The sequence below is a fragment of the Myodes glareolus genome, chromosome 4, assembly GCF_982192425.1.
Source record: "Myodes glareolus chromosome 4, mMyoGla1.1, whole genome shotgun sequence".
Taxonomy (NCBI): Eukaryota; Metazoa; Chordata; class Mammalia; order Rodentia; family Cricetidae; genus Myodes; species Myodes glareolus.
In genome coordinates, this window is record NC_142029.1 from 115,464,900 (window position 1) to 115,483,074 (window position 18,175).

General features: G+C 38.5%; 1 protein-coding gene across 1 annotated transcript in view; it reads left to right on the plus strand.

Annotated features, from left to right (window-relative positions):
* Window positions 1–18,175, plus strand: part of Cntn5 (contactin 5) — a 1,188,481-nt gene that overhangs the window by 1,042,315 nt on the left and 127,991 nt on the right. The window lies entirely within an intron of this gene.

Here is an 18,175-nt window from a genome sequence, read left to right on the forward strand (position 1 = left end):
CCCCATGTGATTAAAACAATTACTTTTTTCTACTGTTTTATGTCATGTAAAGCTGAAAATATTATTTCAATTCCCAGGAGGAACTTTCCAAATCATTAGTATGTGAGTCTGGTTTCCTCACCTTTGCTAAATTAGTTTAGTGATAGCTTAAATGTTTCCATGTTGTTTCTAAAAGTCATATTGCTAAATAAGTAACTACTCTACTATTTAAATATTTGTTTGCTGTAACTATAATAAAATAAATGAGTCTTCCCTGTTCTTACAAAGTAGTGAAAATTTTGGAGGCTCACCAGTTTGTCAGAAGCTATAAGGTTAAACCCATAACACATAGTCATACATGTTCACTAGCTTTCAATCAACATTCATGGACATATATCTTTCTTGTCTGTCCAATCTTTGTATTTTAGTTACATTGAATATTAAGTATTTGAGAGTAATCAATCAAATAGAGTGATAAATTATGTGTCCTGCATAGTACAGTCCACCTCGGTTTTTGAACTGCATAAAGAAGTAAGAGAGCGAGAAAGGCCAGGGAGCAAATGGTAAGGGCGGTGATATGGGCCACAATTTTCTTTCTATATTGACTAACAACTTTGGCCCAACTACACTTTTCTCTAAAAATGTAACATTAAATGTTATTCTTAATATTAGGGTATTGTTTCTCTAAAAATACTTTGAGAAAGATTAGAAAGTAAAAATGATAAGAAGTCCAAACGGTGAAAGCCACCTTGCATTGGACTTACCTTAAACTAATTCTGTGATATCATGGAAGGGAAAGGTCTTAAAGCTAATGTTAGTAATTCCTTGGACGAAGCTCAACTCCATCCCTTGTAAACCACAGGTGTTTCCTAGAGCCGTCTTCTTACAATAGGAAGTAAAATTCTGGACCAGATAATTTCTGCAATTCTTCTCAACTTAAATTCCAATCAAATCCTTTCCTTTAGAAAGGGGAAAATGAACTTTATTGCATTTGCCAATATGACATAAATTGAACACTTTCTTCCAAATTACCCAGTTTGCTTTGCACCTAAGAGAGGAGACTATGTCAGAAGCACATTCTAGCTGAATTTTTCATTGTCTTACTGAGTGACCAGTTGTAGTTGGTTAAGTTGTATATAAAATATTTAAATTGTACCAAGTTCATTTTTTTTACAACTTGGGTGGGATTTCTCTTCCTCTGATTTGACTTAATTATACACTGATAGGGTTTTTTTAATCACATCATTAAATAGAACTCAACTATTACCTACACAAAAAAAAACTGATAAAATATGTTTTCTCAGGATTAGCTGCAAATATTCACTTTAACAATAATCATATAGAGTAAAATATATCTGAAATGATCAATGACTTTCTATATAGAAGCATGCCCTACATTTTTACATAACAATAAGTAAATTGATGGACTTGAAAATGTTATAAGATAAAAGAATTTTGGGTGCTGCCTCTTAAGTATGACCATTTTGGGCTGATATCATTTCTATAAATTAATATCTTTGGTGTTTCTCATGAATGCCTGATCCACGCTCTTTGTATGTGTGCACGATCTTTTCCTTAAGAGATGCAAAACTGGCCCTTTGTTCTATGCCAGCCTTGTGCACAGTCACAAGCCATATTATAATTAATCTTTGGAGTGAAAGAAATCTCTAGTTTTAAGGAAGTGTAAGACTTGTGTTTAACATATTTGAAATGATTTCTAGAAATAGGTGTGTACTTAAGATATTTTGTAGACTCAAAGCTGTGACATGTAAAAGGAGTTGCTCACCACAAATCTCTCGAGTATTGCAAACCCTGGTTTGTGTTAAGGATATAGGCTGCATGAGGTTTCCCATTGCCCCTGCTTCCCTGCAGGTTTATATCTGGACAGCACTGGTGCTTTGGAGTGATTTGAAATGCCATCAGTAAGAAGGCTTTGAGAGGTCCTGTGAGCTGTTGCAGACCTTTCTCAGAGAGACGGGTGGGGAGGCCCTGGAAGCCAGGGATGCAGGAAGAAGAGTGTGGTTGCTAGGTCTGCTCTGAATACCAAAGCCTAGGCATAGAGATGATCTGGAGATAGAACATTAAGGATCCTTAGGAAAGGCAAGTGGTACCTGGAAGGACACAGAGCAAGTCCTTGACTGAAGTCCTGTGTGCTGCTACCTGCACCTGCTGCTACTACCTGCTGGTGCTGCCAATGGGTGACTGAAGGGCAGGGCTGAGGGCAGTGAGTTAGAAAGGAAGGGGAGAGTGCCTTAGTATATTTCCACTCACAAGGATAAAGTGAGGCAGACAAACCTCAGGCTGAAGAGTGGGGAGATCTCACCGATAATCTTTAGCATCTCCACTGATACAAAATACATCCTAATAGTGATATTAACTCTTCAACTCATTTATTTATGAGTTCTGCATTTTTATATGAATTTGTAGCTAAATTCTTGTGTAGGACTTTTGGAAATATCTACATATATTGTACGTGTCATGTCTTACATAAACAGTGACTTTAAGACTGCATTTCAAAAGAATAAATGGAAAAACGATGGAATTGTTCTAATTCCTTAACAAACAACAGGATTGTTCTGGCAGCAATGGAATCCTTCTGTTTTGCTTGGTTTCTTTCCTGAGGCCTTGTTATACAAACCTGGTAAGCTGGCTGATTTGGGGTGAGTCTATTACCAAAGACATCACTAGAAGGGGCCAGTCTTTTCATAAATATTTCATCAAATTCTACTCAATTCCTTTCGACTAATGATATAAGTAAACGGAATGGGGCAAATAAGTAAATTTATTCTTAAAAAGTATTCAATACTAAGTGATGTTGTTAACCTATAGTTAAAATATAACCCTTCACCCCTAAGAGAGCACAGTGCAAGAACATAGAGAAAAATCGGTCTTGTATAACATGGTGATTTAAGAATGCAGCTTCCAGAAGGAGTTGTTATCTGAAAAGCTGTTGGGTGGGCAGGGTTTCACCAGGTGTCTACAGAAAACTGCATCATTTCAAAGAGCAAACACGTCAAGCAGCATCTAAGAGGCAGAATGGGTTATACTTTGCTCCATGTCTTCGGAGCAAAGAAGAACCAGTTATCTACACAGCACAGCGAGGGTTCGTAGTAGAAAAGAAATTACTCATTGAGTAATGTTAAGAGAAAGTAGCAAAGTCAACATTGTTTAAGACATCAATCACATTTTAAAAAAAAATAGAGGGAGGTAGGATATAGCCTTAATTCTAATTTTAAGGGGGAAATAAAGAAATTGAGGAGTCACATTTTTCTAGGCTACATAAGTGAATTCTAAATTGGTTAGAAGTTTAAAAGGCTGTAGACTTAAAAAACATAGTATATTAACTCTAAAGTTTATCCTTATTGTATTTTTTGTCTGACTAATATGTTCCCAACCTTTGTCTAAAACTCATGAGAAATGAAAATAGAATCATTGATCCCTGCTTTAACAAGTATACAGATTGTGCAGGTTATTAAGTAACTCAAGAAAAATATGACTATAAAATAAACAAAGAAAAAATGTGGCTGGGGTGGAGGCATATATATATATATATATATATATATATATATATATATATATAATCCTGGCACTTAGGAATTGGGACTGGATGATTGCAAATTGGATGCCTGTCTGCATTTAATGAGATGTTATTTGAAGAATTGAAAGAAAATTAACTGCTAATTTTTGTAATAGTCAAATGTTGGTGGAAAAGTCAAGAAAGAGGAATATGATCTTTTCTTACAGAGATAAACAAGAAAATGACTACCTATTGTTTACCAATCACTAAGATACACAGACACTCTTGATTCTCATAACATCCATATTAATTTATATTATTTGATGAATCATGTTGCCTATTCTACATGATACAGACGTTATAGGGCAGCATTAGGATAGACAAAAAGAGAAAAAGAAAATCAAGGTTGGAAAAAGGGATTCTGCATCTCAGTGTTGAGCAAGGACTTAGAGTTGACCCAAGTGGTCCCTGGCTCCGCTTTGGGTGTTAGTGTTTGCAGTGGCTCTTCAACAATAAGGAACTCGCACACTTCCAGAGTCAATTCCATTACCAGTCAGAAAACTGGAGAGAATTTACCTTGTTTTTTAGTATACTTTTTCTTTCATTTTTAAAAGTAGTTCTTTGAGAATTTCATACAGCATCTTTTGCTCATATTAACTCCCTCTCCTGATTCCTCCTAGATCCAATCCTTTCCCTACACAGTCAACTGGGTATTCTCTCTTGTTTTTTTTCTTTTTAACTCATTAAGTCCCATCTGTGATGCCTATATATTCTTAAGTGTGTGGCCTTCCTCTGAAGTATAGTCGACTCCATTTCCCGCAGCTACTTATTGCCAATAGCTCCTTAGCTAGGAGTGGTACTGGGACGAGTGATTTAATAACCCATTTCCCAAGTCTGAGAATCATAAGCATGCCTAATTTATATCCATGAGTTCTGCAGAGTTGTAGGTGAATAAAAAGCCATAATATAAAAACCTTTAGTGTCTAGAGAATTTTGCCTCAGATGAAAAGTTCCCACCACGTCCGTTTCCCTGGGACAAAAGCCTCTGCTCCTTGTCTGTCTTTGGGAAATGAGTATCTTAACTAAGGAGTGAAAGTTTCAGAACAGAATGATTTCTTGATTGGACCATTCCATTTCTGGGAAGTATAACTGGAGTTAAAGTCAATGAACTCCTCAGACACGCTGTTCAGGACAGCAGGGTATTAGGAGAGACTTCAGACTTCTGCTGGAGCCTCTTCATTAAATCAGCATGCAGGAGTCTTGGAGGACTGCATCCCTAATCAGCACACTGATCAGCTGGAGCACATCAGTACAAGACACCCATTTTCTCTGACTCATTCTAGCCATTAGGAATATTCACACTTACAAATTAATCTGGGCCCCTGGAAGTTCTCCTCTCCGATTCTGTGGTCCAAAACTCAGTTTTCCTATCAGGGTAACATCTGCTCTTGGCTCTTTGTCTATATCTGAATCCTGGTAACCTGGGAGTCTACCAACTTTCTGTTCTCTCCAGCAGTCTTCTGACTGTGGCATAATTGCTTCATGCCAGCTTTCCCCAATACCCTACAAAATGTTTAAGTGGGACAGAACACGAAATAACCACCAACTGATTTTCTAGGCAGCTAACATGGAAAGTGGCTATTTTCAAAGCGCTCAGTTTTCAGATGACCCCAAGTGGAGGGGTCTATTCTTCCCACCTGTCTGTGTTAAGAAATACTGCCTTGTCAGAGTAGGTATTAGTCCAGCGGGAGAGGAAGGATAGTAATGCCCATCTCTTCCATTGTGTATGAATATTTCATGTGATCATATAGCAACATAGGCCACTTTGATCTAATGTCCTACAATTAAGTCATTTTGAACTCTAGATTATAAAAGTGGAGTCTAACACATGCTTCATCACCTCTTCGTCTTCGTGCACCAAAGATGCCCACAAACCAGCCACTCCTCCAGCGTTTGTTGAGGAAAGCACAAAAAGGCACAAATCATTTTTTTAGTTTCACGAATCCATTATTTCAGAGGTTCTAATGTCATTAGGACTAAAAAAAAAATTTCTGTTAAAACATAATTGCAAAAAGAATAGTTTATTTCCTTTTATCTTTTTCCTTCTTAACTGACTTTGAATAAAAAACAAGGACATTTCCCCCTTTAACACAGTTTGTAGTTATTGGCCTCTAAGACGGTCCGTAATTGGAACACTTTCCTTAACTCTCAGTGTGTGATCTGTAGACAGCACTACAGCCAGAAGCACAGTAAGACAAAAGTACCATGCCAATGGTGCAAAATAATAGACAAAACAGATAGGCTGACTCTTAATTTTTAAACATTTTAAAAATCTGATAAAATCTGATGATAAATCCATTATATAAGACAAGGTTGGCTTAGTCATCCAATAAAAACAGCACAATTTTGTTCATTTAACTACAGCCCACCTTGGCTGGAGAGTTGGTTTACTGCTTAAGAACACATCCATGCAAACATGATCACCGAAGCTCAGACAATCAGCATCCACATCAAAACAAAACAAAACAAAAGAAAATAAACAAAATACAGGCACGACTGTTCATACCTAAAATCGCAGCAGTGGAGAAATGGACAGACAAGAGAATTGCCACCACCTTAGCTGACCAATGGCCAGCTCCAGTTTCAGGAGAGACCTTACTAAAGGCAGCCAGACTAGGTGTGGTAGGTGAGGGCATGTAATGTCCTCCTACGGTTTCATAAAGCATGCACATGAGCCAATACACACATGTGTTCACAGAAAACCTACATATTCGCATGCACGCACACACAAGTAAACAAATATAGTCCACCAAATAAACCCGTGGGTATGGTATTATAATAAACATCTTTGTTAATTTAGAGTTACAATCTCTGTTAATTTTGCCATTGTGGTGTTTTGTCACAGAACTGCATAGAATGGGAATAGTTATGGGGATCTCTGCAATGTTTTAGTTTTGTTTGCTTGGTTTGGTACAAAGTAGAAATCAAGCTTCCTAAGGTGAAAGAAAGTCTTACTTGTGAACCTTGATGGCCTTGGTTCTGTGGTCTCTGAGGGAAATAAATCACCTCACTTCACGGACTTGCCCCATGGATTTTTGGGTCAGTAGTTGAGGGCTGTAGAGAGTGACAAACGGACACTGGCCTTTCTTTTTAATCAGGGCTGCTATCATGGATTGTAAACTCCGGACACTTAACAACCTCTAGCTTCTAAGTCCAGAAAGTTTCTTATATAGACATAGATCATATAGGTATAGATTATATCTCCATATAGATCCAGACAGATCCAGCTCCGTATCTCTGAAAGTTTTCTTCTTTGCTGGTTGTAGTTTATGAATATAAAGCTCAAGCTGAATGTCTGTAACTCTGTAGTTGTCTCAGCTTGGCTGCTTTCACTGTGACCAAAGAATACATTTATCTGGAAGAAGTTCTGTGTCTTGAAAATGTGACCCAAAATAAACCCAAAATAAATCCTGGTGTGTCTGCTAGCTTTGACACAAGTTTATTCACAAATTCACTTTTATCTTCTTTCTTATTCTCACCTAACATGCCACTTTTCACAATGAATTACATAGACAAACTATTTACTTCATAATTCATGACAAACTTCTAATTTATTTTTTAATGAATCTGTAGATCTTGATAATCAAGCACCTTCCCTACCACAGTCAACAAAGAGTTATCTTCACAAGACAGTAAACTTTGTATAAATAACATATGTGAGACTATTTAGAAGAAATATCCAAAGAAATACTTAAGAATGCTAATGGGCTCCTTATAAAATGAATACTCTCTTCTCACATCAAATGTTTCTTGTTGAAATTATGACCCAAATTACCATCATAGTCTACACTCTCATCCTTCCAGCATTTCAAGTTGCACAGAAGAAATAAAACAGAACAAGAACTGATTAAGAGGCTTAATTCACAAATCAGCATTTTCCAAACATGTCTTTTCTCCTCTCTCTCTTGCTGGTGTTTTTGCCTGATGAGCCTTTTCAATGAAATCACTTGGAAAACATGACTAATGGATCTATCCCTACTGAAAGCATCATTTAACCATGCTAGCAAACCCCATGATGTGAGGTCTAGAGTCCTAGGTCTAAGACTTCCTTCTACCAGGAATTCTGACATCTAGCAGCTATGGAAGGTGACTGACATTTGACTGTGTCTTGCTCTGGAAATTGCTTTCATTTTAAAGAATAGAGCCACACGTGCTCCACTCCCTAACCTGTGCTTAGTTGTAGGAGCAGTGAGTGTGTAGGACTATTCTGAAGGTGTGTATCCTGGCCCAGATAAGAGAGCACTGAAGGGTTGTTTCAGACCCGGTGCTCCCTGTGGGAATGGCTGAGACTCTGATGTGATCACACACTTGAACCTCCAATTCTGTTTTCCTCATTACTTCACAAGTATTAATCCCCATAGAACTTGCAAAGGAATATCTATGGCCAGTCCACTTCTCCAGTTTCTGTGCAAACATAAGCATAGTTCCAAATGCCATCACTAAAAACAAAAATGAAAGCAGGCAACCTGCCCGACCCTAGAAATAGGCAGAGTGATCGCAAACTAAAAATACTATCTCATCTACTGAGTATCTCTGAGAAACTTTGCAATGTGTCAGACTTCTGAAATGTCATCTTACTTTCTTACTGTAGATAGTCTGTCATATGATATAGGAAATTTTGATGGGAAAAAGTAACCTTCATAAAGATCAATAACTTTCCCAAATGTGAATAATTTCCATGTATTGAACTCTTGCTCAAACTAAGAATCAACCTCAAAACTATATTTTTAAAAACCTACAATATATCTAAAACTGTTTAGTAAGATTATATTTTAACTTTACTAATTAATCAACAAGTATAATATTAAATTATATTATTTCACAAATAGTGTAGATAAATGTTCTTCATGCAATTTTAGGACCTGTTAGTCAGTTATATTCATTTCTGGTAACACTTTTAACAAGTTCACCTAGAATCAACTTCTGACTATCAAAACAGTGCTTCTTACTGTAAATGTATTAGTGTGATTATACAGTTATATTTACGTTGAATTTTTTTTTAGACAAGGTATCATGTATCCCTTATGAGACTCAAACTCACTATGCACTGGACAATGACTCTGGGTCTCTGATTGTCCTATAACTCCACCTACTGAGTGCTGGGATTACAGGTGTCAACTCCATGTCTGATTTTCAGTTTTCATTTTCTGTTATTGTTATATTTTACTATAAAAACAATTTTCTGATCCTTTACATGTGTGTGTACATATACAAACAGAAATAAATATAAATATATTCACATATATAGCAGTCCTACAGCTCAGACTCTTAAGAGCCTAATTGCTTTAGAATAAATTTAAAAGACTTTCCTTATATAGTTCAGACTATTTAAAAAAGTTTACACAAACCAAATTTAGCAGAGTTTATGTGAGCAGGGGATGGTGTGTCAGTCAGGCAGTACACAGAATGAAGAGGCGTGTAGTGAGCTCCACCAAGCTGAGGAGGAAACAAACTCCTCTTTGAACACTACAGGAACCAGTCACTTGGTTGGCTAGGGACAGCCACTTGCCCTATGAATAAGTTGCCTGTGATTGGCTGAGAACACGCTGCTCTGACTTGTGTCACAAAAACATTTAGTTATACCCTTAAGTGAGACCTGCAGCGAGATATAAGTCAGTTAGGGATAGTTTAGACTCTAGGAATTCAGGATGTATAAGCAGCTTGGGCCAAGTTTAACTTAGCAAGGCCTAAACTGAGACATATAAGTAGAAATTTGTATCAGGGACCTTTTAACCCCTATTGTCTCCTATGTGTCCCTTATTTGATGCCTATAGCAGTGGAAGCAAGCAGATCACACCAGTGACAAAAGTGGGTATCAGAAAGGAAACACAGTCAAGGGCCTGAATGCCATTTGCTTCACAGACAGGTTTTATCAGCTAAATTTCTTTGAGTCTGATGTCACGGTGTTGTCATGATAGGTATTTGAAATCTGATTTTGTGTTTCAAAGTTCAAAAAGACAAAACTACAACCAGGCGTTATTCTTCGCTGTGGCTTCTGAACACCTAGGCTGTAGTGAAGTCCCATTTCTGCTGTGGCATCTCAGCTCTTTAGCTGACAAAGACTCCCATGTCTTTGTCATGGATAAAGCTTTCTTAATTGCGATCAACATATTAAAATCACACACTATCAGATAAAACCACCAGACTCCTTAAAAGTTTATAGAAGTTACTGAGAACACACAGCCACACATTCTCAAGTATCTACTTCCCAGGTATTCTGAATAATGCCTTCTGTTAACGAAAACCTACTCCTCTGTGGTTTTCACTGCTGCACTCCAGCACCAAGTCAGCCATTTTTGTGAACAACCCTTTCCAGTCATTGAAAGATCAAAGCAGTATGAGATGTTACAGAGCTTTTAGAGCTAAAGTTTTAGTCTTTAGTGAAAAGACTTCTGTGCTAAAACTGCATCATGATGTTAACAGGGCAATGTTAGGAATACCATACCATATCATACCATACTATAATATACCTATTCCTCCCCATCTCAACTAATTTCAGCAATGTATACACACACAAACATTCACATACATGCACGCACACACACAAACCCTCAAAAAACAAAAAAAAAACATTCATATACAAATACAAATAAATTTTCATGCTCACATTTATATTAACATGAGGGCTTACACACACACACACACACACACACACACACACACACACACACCACATGCTCATACCGCCTGTAAATCCAGTCTACTTTTCAAATTTCATCATCTACCATTTTCCTTTACATTTTGTTTAACTGCAAAACATACCAACTCTCATAAAAATGTTTGACAAGATGATCTATAATCATAACACTTTTTCTTCCTTGTGCACTGTGAAAAGCCCTCTATTGCCCTCATGACTGGCTGGCATCTCTCTCCTTGTTCTTCTAGTACAACTTTTGCATCCTCCAGTACAGCAAGTATTGAATATAACAGTGGTTTTTGTTTGACTCTATCCTCTTCTATATTTTATAATTCTTTTTTTTAAAGTAAATTTTATTAAATTATAAAAGCTTCCATTTCCGCCCCTCTTCCCAACACCCTCCCACTCCCCCCACTCCCTCTCCTCCTCCCTCGTCGTCCCTTAGGGCAGTCAGGGTTTCCTGCCCTGTGGGAAGTTCAAGTTCCTCCCCCCTCCCTCCAGGTCCAGGAAGGTGAGTGTCCAAACAGACTGGATCCCCAAAATCCAGTATATGCAGAGGAAACAGGTCCCAGTATCATAGTCAATGGCTTTTCAGAAAGACTTCGGGCCAGCCACCTTCAGAGAATCCGGCCAAATTCCGAGAATCTGGTTAGATCACTTCCTCGTTCAGACCCAGTCCAACTGGCCTTGGTAAACTCTCATTAGATCCGTTTCCTTGTATCAGTAGGTGATAGCATCCCTCGCAGTACTGATTTCGTTTTTCATGTTCTTCCTCCTTCTGTTCCTCATTTGGACCTCGGGGGGCTCAGTCCGGTGCTCCAATGTGGGTCTCCGACTGTATCGCCGTCCTTCGCCAGATGAAGGATCTATGGTGATAAGCAAAATATACATCAGTATGGTTATGGGCCACGGCCGATTCAGGCACCCTCTCCTCTGTCCAGAGAACAATCTGGGGGATCTCTCCTTGGACCTGGGATCCCATATATAATCAAGTCTCCTGTAAACCCTAAAATGACTCCCTTAGTTGAAATATATTCTTCCCTGATCCCATATTCATCCTTCCTCCCTCCCCCCCCATCTCAGGCCACCGAGCTTTCCCCATTCCTCCCCTACTCCCTTCTCTCTAACCCTCTCCCCTTCCATCAACCCTCCCACCCCCCCATGAACCCGAGGTTACCTGGGACTCTTGTCTATTTCCTACCTCCTGGTGGATAGCTAAATAATCTTCATCAGGTTCATCTTCTTGTTTAGCTTCTCTAGGATCACGAATAATAGGCTCAAAGACCTTTAATTATGGTTAGAATCCACTAATGAGTGAATACATACCCTGTTCCTCTTTTTGGGTCTGGCTTACCTCACTCAGTAAAGCGTTTTCTATTTCCATCCATTTGCATGCAAAATTCAAGATGTCATTGTTTTTTACCGCTGAGTAAAACTCTAATGTGTATATGTTCCACACCTTTTTTAACCATTCTTCTATTGAGGGGCACCTAGGCTGTTTCCAGGTTCTGGCTATTACAAATAGTGCTGCTATGAACATAGTAGAACAAATGCTTTTGTAGTATGATCGGGAATCTTTAGGGTATATTCCCAAGAGTGGAATTGCTGGGTCCTGAGGGAGGTTGACTCCCAGTTTCCTGAGAAACTGCCACACTGATTTCCACAGTGGCTGCACGAGTTTGCATTCCCACCAACAATGGATAAGTGTTCCCCTCACCCCACATCCTCTCCAGCATAGGCTATCGTTGGTGTTTTTGACTTTAGCTATTCTGACAGGTGTAAGATGGTATCTCAAAGTGGTTTTGATTTGCATTTCCCTGATCGCTAAGGAGGTTGAGCATGACCTTAAGTGTCTTCTGGCCATTCGAAGTTCATCTGTTGTGAATTCTCTGTTAAGTTCAGTACCCCATTTTTTAATTGGGTTAATTAGAGTTTTAGTGCCTAGTTTCTTGAGTTCTTTGTATATTTTGGAGATCAGACCTTTGTCTGATGAGGGGTTGGTGAAGATCTTCTCCCAGTCAGAAGGCAGCCTTTTTGTCCTACTGACAGTGTCCTTTGCTTTACAGAAGCTTCTCAGTTTCAGTAGATCCCATTTATTCATTGTTTCTCTTATTGTCTGTGCTGCTGGGGTCCTACTTAGGAAGAGGCCTCCAGTGCCTATATCTTGTAGACTACTTCCCACTTTCTCTTCTATCAGGTTCAAAGTGGACGGATTAATGTTGATGTCTTTAATCCATTTGGACTTGATTTTTGTGCATGGTGATAGATATGGATCTACTTTCATTTTTATACAGGTTGACATCCAGTTATGCCAGCACCATTTGTTAAAGATGCTTTCCTTCTTCCATTGTATACCTTTAGCTCCCTTGTCGAAAATTAGGTGTTCATAAGTTTGTGGGTTAATATCTGGGTCTTCTATTCGATTCCATAGGTCGACTTCTCTGTTCTTATGCCAATACCAAGCTGTTTTCAATACTGTAGCTCTATAATAGAGTTTGAAGTCAGGGATGGTAATGCCTCCAGAAGTTCTTTTATTGTATAAGATTGTTTTAGCTATCCTGGGTTTTTTGTTTTGCCATATAAACTTGATTATTGTTCTCTCAAGGTCTGTGAAGAAGTTTGATGGGATTTTGATGGAGATTGCATTGAATCTATAGATTGCTTTTGGTAGAATTGCCATTTTTACTATGTTGATTCTCCCAATCCAAGAGCAAGGGAGGTCTTTCCATTTTCTGGTATCCTCCTCAATTTCTTTCTTCAAAGACTTAAAGTTTTTGTCAAATAGGTCTTTCACTTCCTTGGTTAGAGTAACCCCAAGATATTTTATGCTATTTGTGGCTATCATGAAAGGTGATGTTTCTCTGATTTCCTTCTCTGCTTCTTTATCCTTTGTGTATAGGAGGGCCACTGATTTTTTGGAGTTGATCTTGTATCCTGCCACGTTACTAAAGGTGTTTATCAGCTGTAGGAGTTCTTTGGTAGAGTTTTTGGGGTCACTTATGTAAACTATCATATCGTCAGCAAATAACGAAAGTTTGACTTCATCCTTTCCAATATGAATCCCTTTGATCTCCTTATGTTGTCTTATTGCTATTGCTAGAACTTCAAGCACTATATTGAAGAGGTATGGAGAGAGTGGACAGCCCTGTCGCATTCCTGATTTTAGTGGAAAGGCTTTGAGTTTCTCTCCATTCAGTTTGATGTTAGCTGTCGGCTTGCTGTATATTGCTTTTATTATATTTAGGTATGATCCTTGTATCCCCAGTCTCTCCAACACCTTTATCATAAATGGGTGTTGAATTTTGTCAAATGCTTTTTCAGCATCTAGTGAGATGATCATATGGTTTTTTTCTTTCAGTTTATTTATATGATGGATTACATTGATAGATTTGCGTATGTTGAACCAGCGTGCATCTCTGAAATGAAGCCGACTTGATCATAATGGATAATTTTTCTAATGTGCTCTTGGATTCGGTTTGCCAGTATTTTATTGAGAATTTTCGCGTCGATGTTCATGAGTGAGATTGGCCTGTAATTCTCTTTCTTGGTTGTGTCTTTGTGTGGTTTTGGTATTAGGGTAACTGTAGCTTCATAAAAGGAGTTAGGCAATGACTCTTCTGTTTCTATATTGTGGAATACGTTAAGGAGTATAGGTATTAGCTCTTCCTGGAAGTTCTGGTAGAATTCTGCATTGAAACCATCTGGTCCTGGGCTTTTTTTGGTAGGGAGATTTTTGATAACAGCTTCTAATTCTTCGCGACTAACAGGTCTATTTAGATTGTTCGCCTGCTCTTGGTTCAACTTTGGTATATGGTACTTATCTAAAAAAATGTCCATTTCTTTTACATTTTCCAACTTTGTGGCATATAAACTTTCGTAGTAAGATCTAATGATTCTCTGAATTTCCTCTGTGTCTGTGGTTATGTCCCCCTTTTCATTTCTGATCCTATTAATTTGCATGTTCTCTCTCTGCCATTTGATTAGTTTGGATAGGGGTTTGTCAATCTTGTTGATTTTCTCCAAGAACCAGCTTTTTGATTCATTGATTCTTTGGATTGTTTTCTCTGTTTCTATTTTGTTGATTTCAGCCCTCAGTTTGATTATTTCCAGTCTTCTACTCCTCCTGGGTGAATCAGCTTCTTTTTTTTCTAGAACTTTCAAGCGTGCTGTTAAGTCTCCAATGTGTGCTTTCTCCGTTTTCTTTATTTGGGCACCTATTGCTATGAACTTTCCTCTAAGCACTGCTTTCATAGTGTCCCATAGGTTTGAGTATGTTGTGTCTTTGTTTTCATTAAATTCAAGGAAGTCTTTAATTTCTTTCTTAATTTCGTCCTTTACCCAGGGGTGATTTAGTAGTTGACTGTTCAACTTCCATGAGTTTGTTGACTTCCTGGGGGTAGCATTGTTGTTGAATTCTAATTTTAATCCATGGTGATCTGACAAGACACAGGTGGTTACTAATATTTTTTTGTATCTGTAGAAGTTTGCTTTGTTACCGAGTATGTGGTCAATCTTCGAGAAGGTTCCATGAACTGCAGAGAAGAAGGTATATTCTTTCCTATTTGGGTGGAGTGTTCTATAGATGTCTGTTAAGTCCATTTGATTCAATACCTCCAATAAATCTCTTAATTCTCTGTTTGGTTTCTGTCTGATTGACCTGTCCATTGGTGAGAGAGGAGTGTTGAAGTCTCCTACTATTAGTGTGTGTGGTTTGATGACTGCCTTGAGTTCTAGAAGAGTTTCTTTTACATAAGTGTGTGCCTTTATATTAGGGGCATAGATATTCAGGATTGAGACTTCTTCCTGATGAGTTGTTCCTGTTATGAGTATGAAATGTCCATCTCCATCTCTTCTGATTGATTTTAGTTTGAAGTCGATTTTGTTAGAAATTAGAATGGCCACACCCGCTTGTTTCTTAGGTCCATTTGCTTGGAAAACCTTTTCCCAACCCTTTACTCTGAGTAGGTGTCTGTCTTTGTGGTTGAGGTGTGTTTCTTGTAAACAGCAGAATGTTGGATCCTGTTTTCGTATCCAATCTCTAAGTCTGTGCCTCTTTATAGGTAAATTGAGTCCATTGATATTAAGAGATATTAATGACCAGTGGTTGTTGACTCGAGTCATTTTTTTTTTTTTTTTGGGTAGTAGAGTGTATGTGTTTTCCTTCTTTGAGTTGTGCTAGTGAAGGGTCGCTAGATGTCTGAGTTATTGTAGTCAGTGTTGGCAATGTTGGATTCCTTGGGATGTAATTTTCCTTCTAATATTCTCTGTAAGGCTGGATTAGTAGTTACGTATTGTTTAAATTTGTTTTTATCCTGGAATATTTTGTTTTCTCCGTTGATAGTGAATGAAAGCTTGGCTGGGTATATTAATCTGGGCTTGCATCCATGGTCCCTTAGTTTCTGCAGTACCTCTATCCAGGACCTTCTGGCTTTCATGGTTTCTATAGAGAAGTCTGGTGTAAGTCTGATAGGTTTACCTTTATAGGTTACTTGACCTTTTTCTTTTGCAGCTCTTAATATCCTTTCTTTAATCTGAATGCTTTGTGTTTTGATTATTATATGGTGAGGGGATGTTTTTTTCTGATCCAGTCTATTCGGTGTTCTGTATGCTTCTTGCACCTTCATAGGAATATCACTCTTTAGGATGCGAAAGTTTTCTTCTATAATTTTGTTGAATATATTTTCTGGGCCTTTGGTCTGCAATTCTTCTCCTTCTTCAATCCCTATTATTCTTAGATTTGGTTTTTTAATTATGTCCCATATTTCCTGAATGTTTTGTGATGAGAATTTGTTGGATTTGCTGTTTTCTTTGGTCAGGGCATTTATTTTCTCTATGGTGTCTTCATAATCTGAGATTCGTTCTTCTATCTCTTGTATTCTATTGGTTATGCTTGTTCCTGAAGTCTCTGTTTGTTTACCTAGATTTTCCATATCCAGCCGGTCCTCGGTTTGTGTTTTCTTCACTGCCTCTATTTCAGTTTTCAATTCTTGAACTGATTCCATTACCTGTTTGATTGTTTTTTCTTGGTTTCCCAGGGTATCATTTACGAATTTACTTATTTCTTCAAACTTTTTGTTATATTTGTCTTCCATTTCTTTACTCATTTCTTCCATCTTTTTGTTATATTTCTCTTCTATTTCTTTAAGTGAGTTATTCATACCCTGTTTAAGAGACTCTATTGCTTTCATAATGACACTGTTTTCCACTTCTTCCGGTATAGGGTGTTCAAGTCCTTCTGTCATAAGATCGCTGGGATCTGGTGTTTTCATGTTGTTTTTCAGATTGTTGGAGGAATTCTTGCCTTGGTGCCTGCCCATCTCTTCCTTCAGATGCTCTCCAATGGCTCTTCCCTCCGCTGGGTCTTTTGCTACTGGATTAGTGCCCCTTGCTATCCAGGAATCACTTTGCCTGCAGCCTTAGCTTGCTGCAGGCAGGCTATTAGAGCAAAGGGATTTCCGTCCCTTTGCACTCACCGCCTGTACGGCCCGCGGTGCCCACCCCAGCTGAGATGCAGGAATTTAAGCCCCGAAAAAGGGAGAGGGGAGGGTATGGGTTCCAGGCAGAAAGCTGGGATGGCATAGCAGGAGAGAATGATTAGCTGGGTGAAGCTGCCCCTTTGGAGTAGTCAGGGAGATAAGGATGGCGGGAATATTGTGTGTTCCCTAACCGGCCTTGTGTGGCGGTCAGGAACAATACACTTACCCCTCCACAGGATCAGAGCCCCTCGCTGGTCAGAGGTGCCCCTGCCTGCAGTCTTAGTTTGCTGCAGGCTGGCTATCAGAACAAAGGGACTCCAGTCCCTTTGCACTCACCGGCTGTTCTGGCCCACGGTGCCCACCCCGGCTGAGATGGAGGAATTTAAGCCCCTAAGCCCCGAAAAAAGGAGAGGGGAGGGTATGGGTTCCAGGCAGAAAGCTGGGATGGCGTAGCAGGAGAGAGGGATTAGCTGGGGAAGCTGCCCCTTTGGAGTAGTCAGGGAGATAAGGATGGCGAGAATATTGTGTGTTCCCTAACCGGCCTTGTGTGGCGGTCAGGAACAATACACTTACCCCTCCACAGGATCAGAGCCCCTCGCTGGTCAGAGGTGCCCCTGCCTGCAGTCTTAGCTTGCTGCAGGCTGGCTATCAGAACAAAGGGACTCCAGTCCCTTTGCACTCACCGCCTGATCTGGCCCGCGGTCATATTTTATAATTCTTGAAGGTAGAAGAATGATTATTTTCTGAACTTTACAATTACCTATTGCACATTAAACTTTAAATAAATATGCATATCTCTTCAGTTGAAAAGGCAGTGGATAGACTAAAATCTAATTACTTAGGACAACAGGAAACTAATGCTGATCATAACAGTCACATATTTTTATGGTAAACAGATAGAGTAATTCATTTCTATTCTAGTGATAGAAAACATTGATAGTTTTTATTCACTTTGCTTCATTACAAAATTAAAGTATTATTAATATTATGATGAAGGTAGTTTCTCTGTAAATCATGATAATGGGCATTCTTAATGAAAGTGATAAATAAGGCAGGTTCTACTTAATCATGTTGATGAAATACTGGTTGATCGTGTTGGCTTTGTGTAGCTATCAGTGGATGCAAAGCATCTATGAATCGAGGTATAATTTGACTGGCAGAGTGAGAAGATGCATAATATTATAGGACTCTTAACATGAATACTTTCATTTTGTGGAAAATAGTATACTAGATTTTTTTGTAGTTTTGAAAGTCTTAATAAGCAAAATATTGCCCCATTATTGGATCCTTCATAAGGCTTAGAATTTTGAAAGTGAACATGACTTAATTTTACAAATTGACATGCTATTGCTATGTAAGCACCACATTTTAGAATGACTGTTACATTGTTTCCCAAAGTAACTTACAAGGAGTTAGACTTCTGAGAAGCCATTATCCCCAAGATATCGTTGCAATCCTGCCTTTCTTTCACACTGCCACGTTCTACATCTATTTTATTAAATTCTA